Source organism: Ursus arctos, unplaced genomic scaffold, assembly GCF_023065955.2.
Source record: "Ursus arctos isolate Adak ecotype North America unplaced genomic scaffold, UrsArc2.0 scaffold_23, whole genome shotgun sequence".
In the NCBI taxonomy this organism is placed as follows: Eukaryota; Metazoa; Chordata; class Mammalia; order Carnivora; family Ursidae; genus Ursus; species Ursus arctos.
In genome coordinates, this window is record NW_026622908.1 from 35,957,872 (window position 1) to 35,968,670 (window position 10,799).

Genomic DNA, 10,799 nt, shown 5'->3' on the forward strand with positions numbered 1-10,799 from the left:
AATATTCCATGCGTTAAAAACAAAATAAAATGAAAACAAACGAAAAGGAAAAAAACCCCGAAATAAAAAACAACCACGGATCTCTAAACATATTCTCAATCCATGGACTTCTCTCCATTTTTACTGCTACCATGTAATCAACTCCGTATTACTGCAGCTTGACCTTCAAACTAATTTCCTTGCTTTCACCCTTGACCCTCTTTACTCCATTTGTCACATAAGCAGGCAGATCTTTTCAAAGTCTGAGTTAGAGCATGTCGTTCTGCTGTTGAAAATGCTCACAGGCTTCCCTCTACCTGAGAATAAATTAATCAAAACTTTCTCTAACTTGTAGAATACTTCGTATTTCTATCACTCCCTCTTCATTTCAACATTCTGCTGGGTCCAGCAGGTTTCAGCCTCACACATGGGGGCTTTGGCATTAGTAGTTACCATTGCTCATATGTTCTCATGGTTGGCTGCTTCTTCCCAGATTTCAACTTAAATGCCAAACTCTCTGGGGAGTTTGTCCTTGACATCCAATGTAGCACAAGCCAAAAGTCATTCTCATCAGTCTGTTTTAAATCTCTGCTTAGTGTTCCATCTGACATCTTATTTATTAATCTTCTCTCTCCCTCCACTAGAATGTAAGCTTTCTGAGAGCGGGGAACTTGTCTACTCATTATCTAGAAGAGTGCCTGGCTCATAGTAGGTGCTCAGAATAACCCAAGCGGAACTCATCTTTTTACTTTCAGTCACGTGAGTGTAAACAATTTTTCCCACTGAGTATTAATCCTTGTGATGCTTTATTTGGAGACAGCTGTTTCAGATAGATTGAACTTTCAGCAACTTTTTCACCACCAAGTTATCTTTTTTTTTTTTTTAAGTAGGCTCTTCACCCAATGTGGGGCTTGAACTCACGACCCCGAGATTAACAGTTGCATGCTTTACCAACTAAGCCAGCCAGGTGCCCCCTGAGTTATCTTTTTTGATTTGTACATAACTTTATTTCAAATGTTATCTATAAATTCATTAATATAAAATTATTTACCCAGGATTACATAACTGGTAAGCCGAGAGACTTCATTTACTCTTCCATCTGTTGCTAAATGTGAGATATTAGGCTGAGCTCTGGGGATACACCATGAACTAGAAAGACACCATTCATGTCTTCATAGAACTTATCTTCTGGTGAGGGAGACAGGAAAGCAAAAAGAAGGCAAAATACTTGCAAGTTTTTAGTGGTGATGGGAAGGAAACAAGAAAAATCTATCTCTAGAAGATCATAGAATATTCTAGAATATGGCTCTGATCTAGGAATCAATGAATCAACAAATGTTTCTCCACCCCCCCCCCAACATTTCTTGTGCTGGCTGTTTTCCTTTGGCAATCATCTTTGGCTTTTGAACTTGCTATGGAGGATCAGGAATACTAGATGGAAAGTAGAGGTAGAAGCTGTGATAAGAGGGGTGCCTGGGTGGCTCAGTGGGTTAAGCGTCTGCCTTCAGCTCAGGTCATGACCTCGGAGTCCTGGAATCGAGCCCCGCATCGGGCTCCCTGCTCAATGGGGAGTCTGCTTCTCCCTCTTCCTCTCCTTCTGCCCCTTAGCTCGATCGCTCGTGCTTGTGTGTGCTCTCTCTCTCAAATAAATAAAATATTTAAAAAAGAAACATCTGATAAGATAGTAGGAGAAGATTCTTAGATAATGAGAATTAAAGGTTGTTCATTTCTCTGTTAAATGTATTCATTTCCCAGTCTGGTTTGTTTAAAGCCCATCAAACAAGTGCTGTGATGCCTACTTGAGAGAAATCCTTTTTTTGGTCACGTGAGATCAAATATGAGGGTCTGTGGAACTACAGACAGAATGTGAGAGGGTAGATAATGACTGGATCAGCTTCATTAGAAGGGCACATACTGAAGAGAAGTGGAATTCCAGTTTAGATAGATAAGGAAAGGTCAGATTATGGTAAATAAGTGTGAATTTAGTGTATTGAATGAATAAGTGTAGCACTTTGAAAGCAGATGAGGAACTTGGCCTTTATCCTGACCACAGTGTAAAGCGATGGAAAGAGCATGGGCTTTGGAGTCAGATGGATGAGGGGTTCACTTCATAGCCAGCTAATCTCAGGCAAGTTTCTTCACCTTGTTGAATCTTAATTTCCTCATTTGTAAAATGGTGGTAGTACTATCTCCATGGTGTTGTTTTAGAAGTTAGAGATAATGAGTGCAACGTGCCCTTCACTTGATATATGCTCCATTATTATTTGCTATTATGGGGCATTGTTGAGCCACCGAAGATTTGGGGGCAGGGTTGATACTGGTAACTCATTCTAGTGAGTTTATAACCAAATGCTGTACGTTGTTTTAAGAACTTTATGTGTATTTTAATTCTCACAGTAGTCCTGTGAGAGAGATATAGTTATTATCCCCATTTTACAGTTGAGGAAACAGAGGCTCAGAGAGGTTATATGATTTGTCCAAGGTCACATAGTAATACATTTACTTAAGTGTTCTTGCAGAGGAGGAAGGTTTGCAGCCAGACAGTCTGAGTGCAGACCTATGCTCTTAACCATTATTCTAGGTTGTGAAATCTTATGAAGATTCATTTGGCAGCAGTCTACAGGATAGAATTTAGATTTGTCACTAAGAAAGAAAAGGGAAATTTTAAATTCATCATTATCATCTTTGTTTAGTAACCACCGAATGACCATAAAATACTAGCCTTTGTCAAGCCTGTTATAAAAAAAAATCCAATCTCTGTCCTTCATGGCATAACAGTGTTAAGAACATATTAAGGAAAATTCTTAACTCAGGAAAAGAATACTCATATAATCCTTTACTTGGGTTAAATGTAAAAAGAGAATGTATGAATTAGATCATCTTGAGCTTGAAGTGCATAAAGAAATTGAATTTTCTTAACAGGAGACTTCTTTTTTTCTTACACATGCTGTTATCTCCTCTAAATATATTGCTTACTTGTTGAATTCCATTTATTCTCCCCCTCAAACCCACATTATTTTGCTTTGGGGACAAATGGGAAGACAGTGATTTTCCTCAACAGCCCAGTGGATTCAGCCTCCTTCTAGTTGAGAGTAGAGACACCAAAAACTGTTAACAAGTCCAGGCATTAATTTTTTCTCATTAGCTCTAATGCAGTTAAACGAAAACAATGAAATTGAGAGTTTACCTCAGATATTCCCTACCATCCCAATCAATACATAATAGTCCTATTTCTAGGATTTTTCTCTCCTTCCCTTCCTGTCTTCTTTCGGGAAAATGCCTTGGGGTTGAAAGCAACAAATCAAATACCAGCAAATAAAATCAGCTTTTCTTCTCCTATTTTCCTACCCAGAAAGGACAAGGGAAAGAGAGCAAGAACCCCACCATCCAAGAGAACTGATGCTTAGGCGTGCCATCCTAGAAAGCCCTTGTTCCTTCGCGTACCCCCCCTCCCCCCGGAGCTCTGCAGCAATTCCTCAGAGATTGTGTAGTCTCCACTTTAAATATAAATATATATATAAAACTTCCCCCTGTCTCTTTCTCTCCTCCTCTCTCTCCTTTTTTATTTTTTTAATTTCCTATAATAAAGTTTCCTATTGGATAAAATCAGCTCCCTGATTTATGCCTGGTTCCTATTGGAAGTTCTCAGGGGCTGACATCACTTAGGAAAGCGAGGGGGTAGGGCTGCCAGATCAGTTTGTCACCACCCAGGCTCCCTAGCCTTTGGCTGGGTGCAACTTCCATTTTAGGTGTTGGATCTGAGAGAAAAAAAAAAGAGAGAGAGAGACTGAGAGAGAGGGAGAGAGAGAGAGAGAAAGAAGAGCAGGAAAGATCCTGAAAGGAGGAAGAGGTGGCGAAAAATCAAGTACCTTGCTGGATTTGTCTTTCTCAGCACATTGACGAAGCCTTGGGTTTCTTTCTTAAAGGACTGGTTTTTAGAAGTCCACATTTGAGGTGTGTGCCTTTATAAAAAATGTGTGTACAGACGGGTAAAGGAGGAGAAGCCTAGTCGAATTTTTGTCTTACGGTAACCAGAAGGAAGTTAAAAACGAGAGAATCTGCTCTGCTGACGGGTGACTTTTAAGCAATTACTATTTTTCTTTCTAATTACTTTGGGGGAATTTGGGTATTTTATTATATTAAAAAGTAAAATATTTAAGACCCAGAAACAAACTTCTAGGTCTCTCTAATATAGAGATGAATAGATTCAGAGGGGTGAGAGCAAATTCACATTTACATGTAAATTTATATTTTGGTGTGTTCTCTAATTTTATATTTTTTCTGGTTTTAAGCTAACAAACTTCTGTTTTCAGAGCCCAAACCAAAAGTTCGGTTTTTTGGCATGTTGGTGTGGGTTGGGAAAGGAATTTGTCCGGGTCGGAAGCTAGTTATACAGATGGTTCTTCATATGTTTCAAAACTTTTTTCTCCCCGTTATCATTAGATTTGTGGAAGTGAGAAGTTGTAGGGGAGCTTTGCAGCTTTAAATGGTGGTGGTTTTTCACCCCAGAGAGTTTGAACGGCCCAGATCAGTTTCAGCCCTGCTCTTCCTGGGTGGATCCCTCTTTTACTTTTCCAGGTGCGGTGGGTGGGAGCCTCATTCTCCTGCTAGACGTAGCCTCCCTGCTTTGCTTTATAAAAGAAAACAAATAGATCCATGTTAAACAGACTGCCATTCCTTTCTTCCTGAGACTACGTTTGACGGCAGAGATTTGTGGAGGTGTCGTGGACTTAGTTTGCAAGTACATAACGTTTGATTTATGTGCTTCAAGGGATAAGGAAATTCTAATCATGCGTTTTCAGTTCACCTGAATAAAGTGGCAACACACCTGGAAATATTTTCAGCTTTGTGCCCTCTGAAAGGGCCATGGATTAAATAAGATGAGGCTAAGAGAAAACACTCAGTGCAAACTTTAGTGTTTAGAATGCATTTAAGAAAGCACAACAGGAATTCTTATTTTTAAGCCAACTGAAAGTTGTTTTTTGGAGGTGAGTTTTTTTGTTTGGTTAATTTGCCGTGAAATCAGAAATCTGTAAGAGCTGGAGGCCCATGACTGCTTTCATATATTTAATCTTAAGATTTGTTTTGATTTTGTTTTTGCAAATACATTCTTGCAAAAATACTGTTTGTAGATAATTATATAGCCAACTCATCAGTAGCTGAAAACTGAGTGTTCCCTTCTTTCTGTCTTTGAAAATGCGAATCGGTCTGAAAATTACAGCGGGAATAGATACTGCCCTGATTGTAACAGGATGGGCCTTAATAGATAAGCTGCTCTTTAGCTTTAAACTGGTATGTATCTTTAATAATCCTCTCTGGTTTTGTGCCCTCCTCCCATTTTTTTTTATACCACTACACTTCCTTGAATTTCTTTTCCAGAATGAGAGTATTTCTTGAAAGATGATTTCATCCTTGTGAGGTTGTGGCTTCAGAGGAAACAACTTTGTTCCCTCTTTTAATACAATCTATGCGAGGGCTGCAGTAAAATCTTGGTGTCTGGATCTCATAATTACAGCAAGTGCAGTTAAAAAGAGAGGAAAAAGACAATGTGTACAGTCTGTTGGGCTGTAGTTCTCGTTTAATATTTTCTAAATTTTCTTTCAAACATTTCTCTGCCTTGACTCCAGCCTAGGGGAGATTTCTTGGTGGATCTTCAGAGGGTTGGTCATGTTGCTGCCAGAGTGTCGGTTTCCCACTCAACCTTTAGGGGGAGGGATGAGGGAATCTGAAGGAGGAGTACAAAGGCAGTTTGAAAATAGGTTCTGGATGACTGAGTGGTGGTGACTTGGTTCCAGCTTTAAATACTGGGCTTTGTGTGGCTGCAGTGAGCATCCTAGTAACTAGCGTCCAGGACTATTTCCACGACTGAGGCTTTGTTTTGACTGGTGTGTACTATAGAGCTTTTGGGTTGATAAGATGGAAGATTTGTCTTTTACCTCGCCTCTACTAGTTCTTTCAGGGAATGTAAGGGGTGCAAATAACTAAATCTTTTATTTTTTTGTTTTGTTCCTCATTTTGGTTTTTGGGTAAAAAATGACAAGTAAGTACGAGTTGTGCAGATTTTTCTTTTTTTTGTTTGACTCCTATATACTGTTGGTTTCTTTGTTATATGACTAAGGTACGGTCTGTGTATTCCAGGTGGGTGTCTCTTTTGGGTGGTTAGAGTGCTAGTGCCTTTCTTAGGGTTCCAAATTATGGAGTGTCACAGGGGCAAGGATATGTTCTCTGAGTATAAAATTGGGACTATTGGAGATGTTTAAAAAAAAAAAAAAAGCTCCGAGTAATTGCAGTTCACCCTTAGGTTTATGAGGTAGTTGTTCTCTAGGGACGGGTGAGACAGGATGGATGCAAATAAATTAAGCATAGATCACCATGCAATTGGAATAACAAAATGATTAGCTCTGTATAATTTATTGCTTTCTATTTTAGTACCTGATGGTCCCCTGTTACTTACAGCCCTCTCTCCCCACCCCCTTGTTGTTTTTACTGCATGCTAAGCATTTTGCATAAACTATTTACTTAATTTCCCACAACTGTTTTTTAAGGAATGTGAGCCTCAGAGAAGCTGAGGTTTGCTGAAAATCTCACTGGCTGTAAGTGGCCAAGGCCAGGATTAAATCCTTGTCTGACTAACTACAAAGTCCATGGACTTAGCCACTAATGTACTACTGTTCTCCAGAGAGAACAGAAACAAGAACCAGAACTAAAGTGAGCCCTTGCTAGAGGCAGAAGTGTTTAATTTTGCAGAGGGCCAGTCCCCACTTAGATTTCCAACCCCCTGCATGCTGGGATAATAATATGTAAAAAGTCCATTTTCCATAAATCCCATAGGGAGCTGAATATGTTAGAATAGGTATTATCTTAGTCTTTAAAACAGGGATCTTCCCATATGCTCATCATTGCTGTTCTGATTTCTTAAACTTACCGGAAATGCCTCCAACTTTGATTATCAGTGAAATTTCTTCTTCCAGACAATTTTTAGGCATGTGGTTTGGAATGATCTTCCCAACTTGCAGGGAGAGGCTCGTAACAGTAGCTCGAATAATGTTTATCACACTGCGTTAAAATTGTCTACTTATTTTTGTCTTTCCCTCTAACTGTGAGCTGCTTGAGTGTAGATGCTGAGTTACTCTGTGTCCTCTTAGCACCTATCTCAGTGTCTGGTACATACCGAGGTGTCAGTAAGCCTTGGTTAAATAAGGCACTTGATGGGAATCACTGAGGGACTTTTGTGGGGAAGGCTGAAAGGAAGTTGAGATGGGAAGCAATACAACCTAGATTAATGAAATCACAGTGTGATGTAGAAACTTCTGCCGTAGTTTGTAGTTCTGACCTTTTACACATTTCTTACCTCTCATTTTTAAGTAAGATTTCTGGAGATAATTGAAGATTTAAAATTTCATTAAAAACAAAATTCTGTTTCTTTTCTGGGCAAGCTGTCCAAAATAGTATAAAAAGTAAGGGTCCTAATATTTCATAATCCGGGCAGCTGTTAACTTCAACCACTGAAACCTTAAATAAAGCCATTGTCTAGGGGGGAGGCACTGCTTACCTGGAACTTACTAGGGCAGCAGCATGGAAGTATTGCTTTCAGACATGTTGGAAGTGAGTGGTTTTTATACTAGTTAATAAAAACATAAAAAGCTTGGGACGATAGTTTTGAACATCAGTGTTCTAAAGAAAGTATGTTCGAATATCATTGTATTTTTTTTTTATCAGTGCTTCTGCCATGAAACTGCAGGAGATTTTGTTCAAAATTGGGAATTTTATGAATTAACCCAAATTAATTTTCATGGGTAATTTAGAATGATAGTAACAAGAAACTTGCCTAAAAGAATGATGCGTAGGTTATCAGTATGTGATTTCATGTTCTCTTCCATTGCACAAGGATTCAAGTGCCATGATCGTAAAGCTGAAATAGGGATCGTGCTGCCTAAATGTAGCTGCTTGCAAGGTTTCCAATAGAGAGCATTGATACATCCTGGCAAGGACAGAGTAAGGAGGGAAGAACTGATATTCTGGTTAGAACTAGCAAGGGGGAAATAAGTGGATGGATAGATGTGTATTTGGTTGTGTATAATGAATTTTTGGGAGTAAATGTGCCCCCCTCCCTCTGTATTTGGGATTACATGTCATTGGTTATTAAATATTAAGCATTGAGAATGGAGCCCGCATTTACTGTTGTGGTTCAGGGACAGTGTTCCGCATTTTTAGGGCCATTTCCTCTCCAGTGAGTCCTTCAGTCTGACTGGAGTGGTGTGGGCAATTTAGATCAGGCATTTAGTGGGGACATTATAAGGATTGTTTTCTTAAAGCCTTTTTTGCTGGCCAACAGGTAATTTGGTCATCACTTTTACAAAAGATACCCCATTATATGATGATAAAAGCAACTTCAAACTTTTAATTTTGAAAAAAATTTCGAATGTAAAGGAAAGTTCCGAGAATAGCATAAGACCGCCTGTGTATCCTTTAGTCACCTAGACACCCACAGTTAACCTTTTGCCTCAAATGCTTTATTATTCTGTATTTTTTGATCAATATGCTGACCAAACGGAATTTCCAGTCTAAGAGTTCCACGGATCTGGAGAGGCAAGGCAGTGTAGCGTAGTGGTTAAGAGCATGGATCCCTGAGCTAGTCTGCCCGGAATCGACTCTTGCACTGCTGCCTACTAGCGTGTAGCCTTGGGCAAATTGTTGAACCACTCTATGCCTTGATCTCCATTGGTAAAATGAGGACAGTATTATTGATCTCATAGAATTGTTGTGATGCTTAAGTGATTTAATATATGTAAAAATGGTGCTCAAAGTAATGCCTTGTAAGTTTTTGCTATTAGAATGGATGCTTTAAATGAATTCAGATATCTTTTGTCTGTTGGACTAAATACCCCTTCAGGTCTCTTAAATCCTAATATTCTGTGGTATAGATGTTTGTGTTAAAGATTTTATTTATTTATTTTTAAGGATTCATTTATTTACTTGAGAGAGAAAGAGAGTGCGCACGCAGCAGGGAGGGGCAGTGGAAGAGGGTGTCTTAAGCAGACTCCACATTGGGGGGGCAATCTCAGGACCGAGATCACGACCTGAGACGAAACCAAGAGTCTGATGCTTCACTGACTGCACCACCCAGGCGCCTCTAAGATTTTGTTTGTAAGTAATCTGTATATCCAGCGTGGGGCTTGAGCTTACAGCCCTGAGATCTTGCATGCTCTACAAACTGAGCCAGCCAGGCTCCCCAAACTAACTTTTGGAAAGATAAGTGTCTAATAATAGGCAAGTCTGGGGAGTTATTTGGGCAGGGTTGTCCAAAATACAGCGATGGAAAACTTTTAATAAAGTAAAGTGAGGCATTACTGGGAGAAGAGAAACAAATTGCAGAGCTTACAGTAATTTCTTCAGACTTGGAGACTTGGCTCTTCAGAAAAGAGCCCTACAGGTTTCTCCCATCTTTTCTTTTTCTTTTACTTATTTATTTGAAAGAGAGAGGGAGAGGGTGCCCACATAGGTGGTGGGAGGAGAAGTAGAGGCAGAGGGAGAAGCAGGCTTCCCACTGAGGAAAGAGCCGTAGGTGGGGCTTGATCCCAGGACCCTGAGATCATGACCTGACCCAAAGGCAGATGCTTACTGACTGAGCCACCCAGGTGCCCCCTCTCCCATCTTTTCTATCTACAAGAGACAAAACTCCAGCATCCAAGGGTAAACTTTAATTTTGCAGAGACTGGACTGGAAAAGCTTTGTTTGGGTTTATTATTTTTTACTTTGGACTAGGTTCTTTATCTTGAAGTATTGTCCAACCAGGATTTTGCAGGATAATATTCAGCTATGAATGGTTGTACAGGAAACTACATAGAAATGAAGGCAGGCTTTTACTATCCCTTTTCTTGAAATAAACTTCCCTCTTTTATGTTCAGGGAACATCATTCTCTATTTTTAACCCTTATTTCTGGATTTGTAAAACTGGGGTGTGTAGAAATTTTGAGTTCATCAATGCTTCCCATGAGAAGTGTGCTTCTAAGAAAGAGGTCTGCTCTTGTATGTAGAAAAGGCAAACTGTGGCCTGTGGGAAATATATATGTGTTACATGCAGCCTTGCCTGGAAACTTCTAGGTTTCTTCTAGCTGAAGGTTTTCCTTCTCGTCCTACTAACTAACCCATGAAACCGGTGTTCTGAATGGTATTTAAACTAATTTCTGCTGGCACTCCATAGCTTCCCCACCCAACTCTTTACATTTTTTTTTAAAAGATTTTATTTTTTTATTCGACAGAGGTAGAGACAGCCAGCGAGAGAGGGAACACAAGCAGGGGGAGTGGGAGAGGAAGAAGCAGGCTCCCAGCGGAGGAGCCTGATGTGGGGCTCATCCCAGAATGCCGGGATCACACCCTGAGCCGAAGGCAGACGCTTAACAACTGAGCCACCCAGGCGCCCCTCCATTTTTTTAATCCACATTTCCGTTTGCTGATTCTTCTACATTTTCTCCCTTTTGTTTTCTTTCCTGATCTCTGGTGTCCCCTATCTTTTCTCCTGAGATTGGTTGTCTTCATGGGCATTGCTTTGCCTTGCTAACACTTAATATGGAAGAAGTTTCTTCCTTCCTTCCTTCCTTTTCTTTTCTTTTCTTTTCTTTTCTTTTCTTTTCTTTTCTTTTCTTTTCTTTTCTTTTCTTTTCTTTCTTTTTATTTATTTGACAGAGAGAGACACAGCCAGCGAGAGAAGGAACACAAGCAGGCGGAGTGGGAGAGGAAGAAGCAGGCTCCCAACGGAGGAGCCTGATGTGGGGCTCGATCCCAGGACTTTGGGATAACCCCCGGAGCCGAAGGCAGAC

The 10,799-nt window shown here is 40.0% G+C and overlaps 1 protein-coding gene across 27 annotated transcripts in view; it reads left to right on the forward strand.

Moving 5' to 3' along the window:
• CTNND1 (catenin delta 1) overlaps nt 1-10,799 on the forward strand; it is a 51,506-nt gene that overhangs the window by 1,610 nt on the left and 39,097 nt on the right. For 17 of the 27 annotated variants that reach the window (XM_057317564.1, XM_044379789.3, XM_044379792.3 and 14 more), the window contains exon 2: nt 624-3,933. The gene's annotated coding sequence lies outside the window, so the exon portion shown is untranslated. Of the gene's footprint in view, nt 1-623; nt 5,865-8,940; nt 9,127-10,799 lie in introns of those variants that run through there. The other 10 variants (XM_057317571.1, XM_057317575.1, XM_057317566.1 and 7 more) reach the window with 7 other exon arrangements.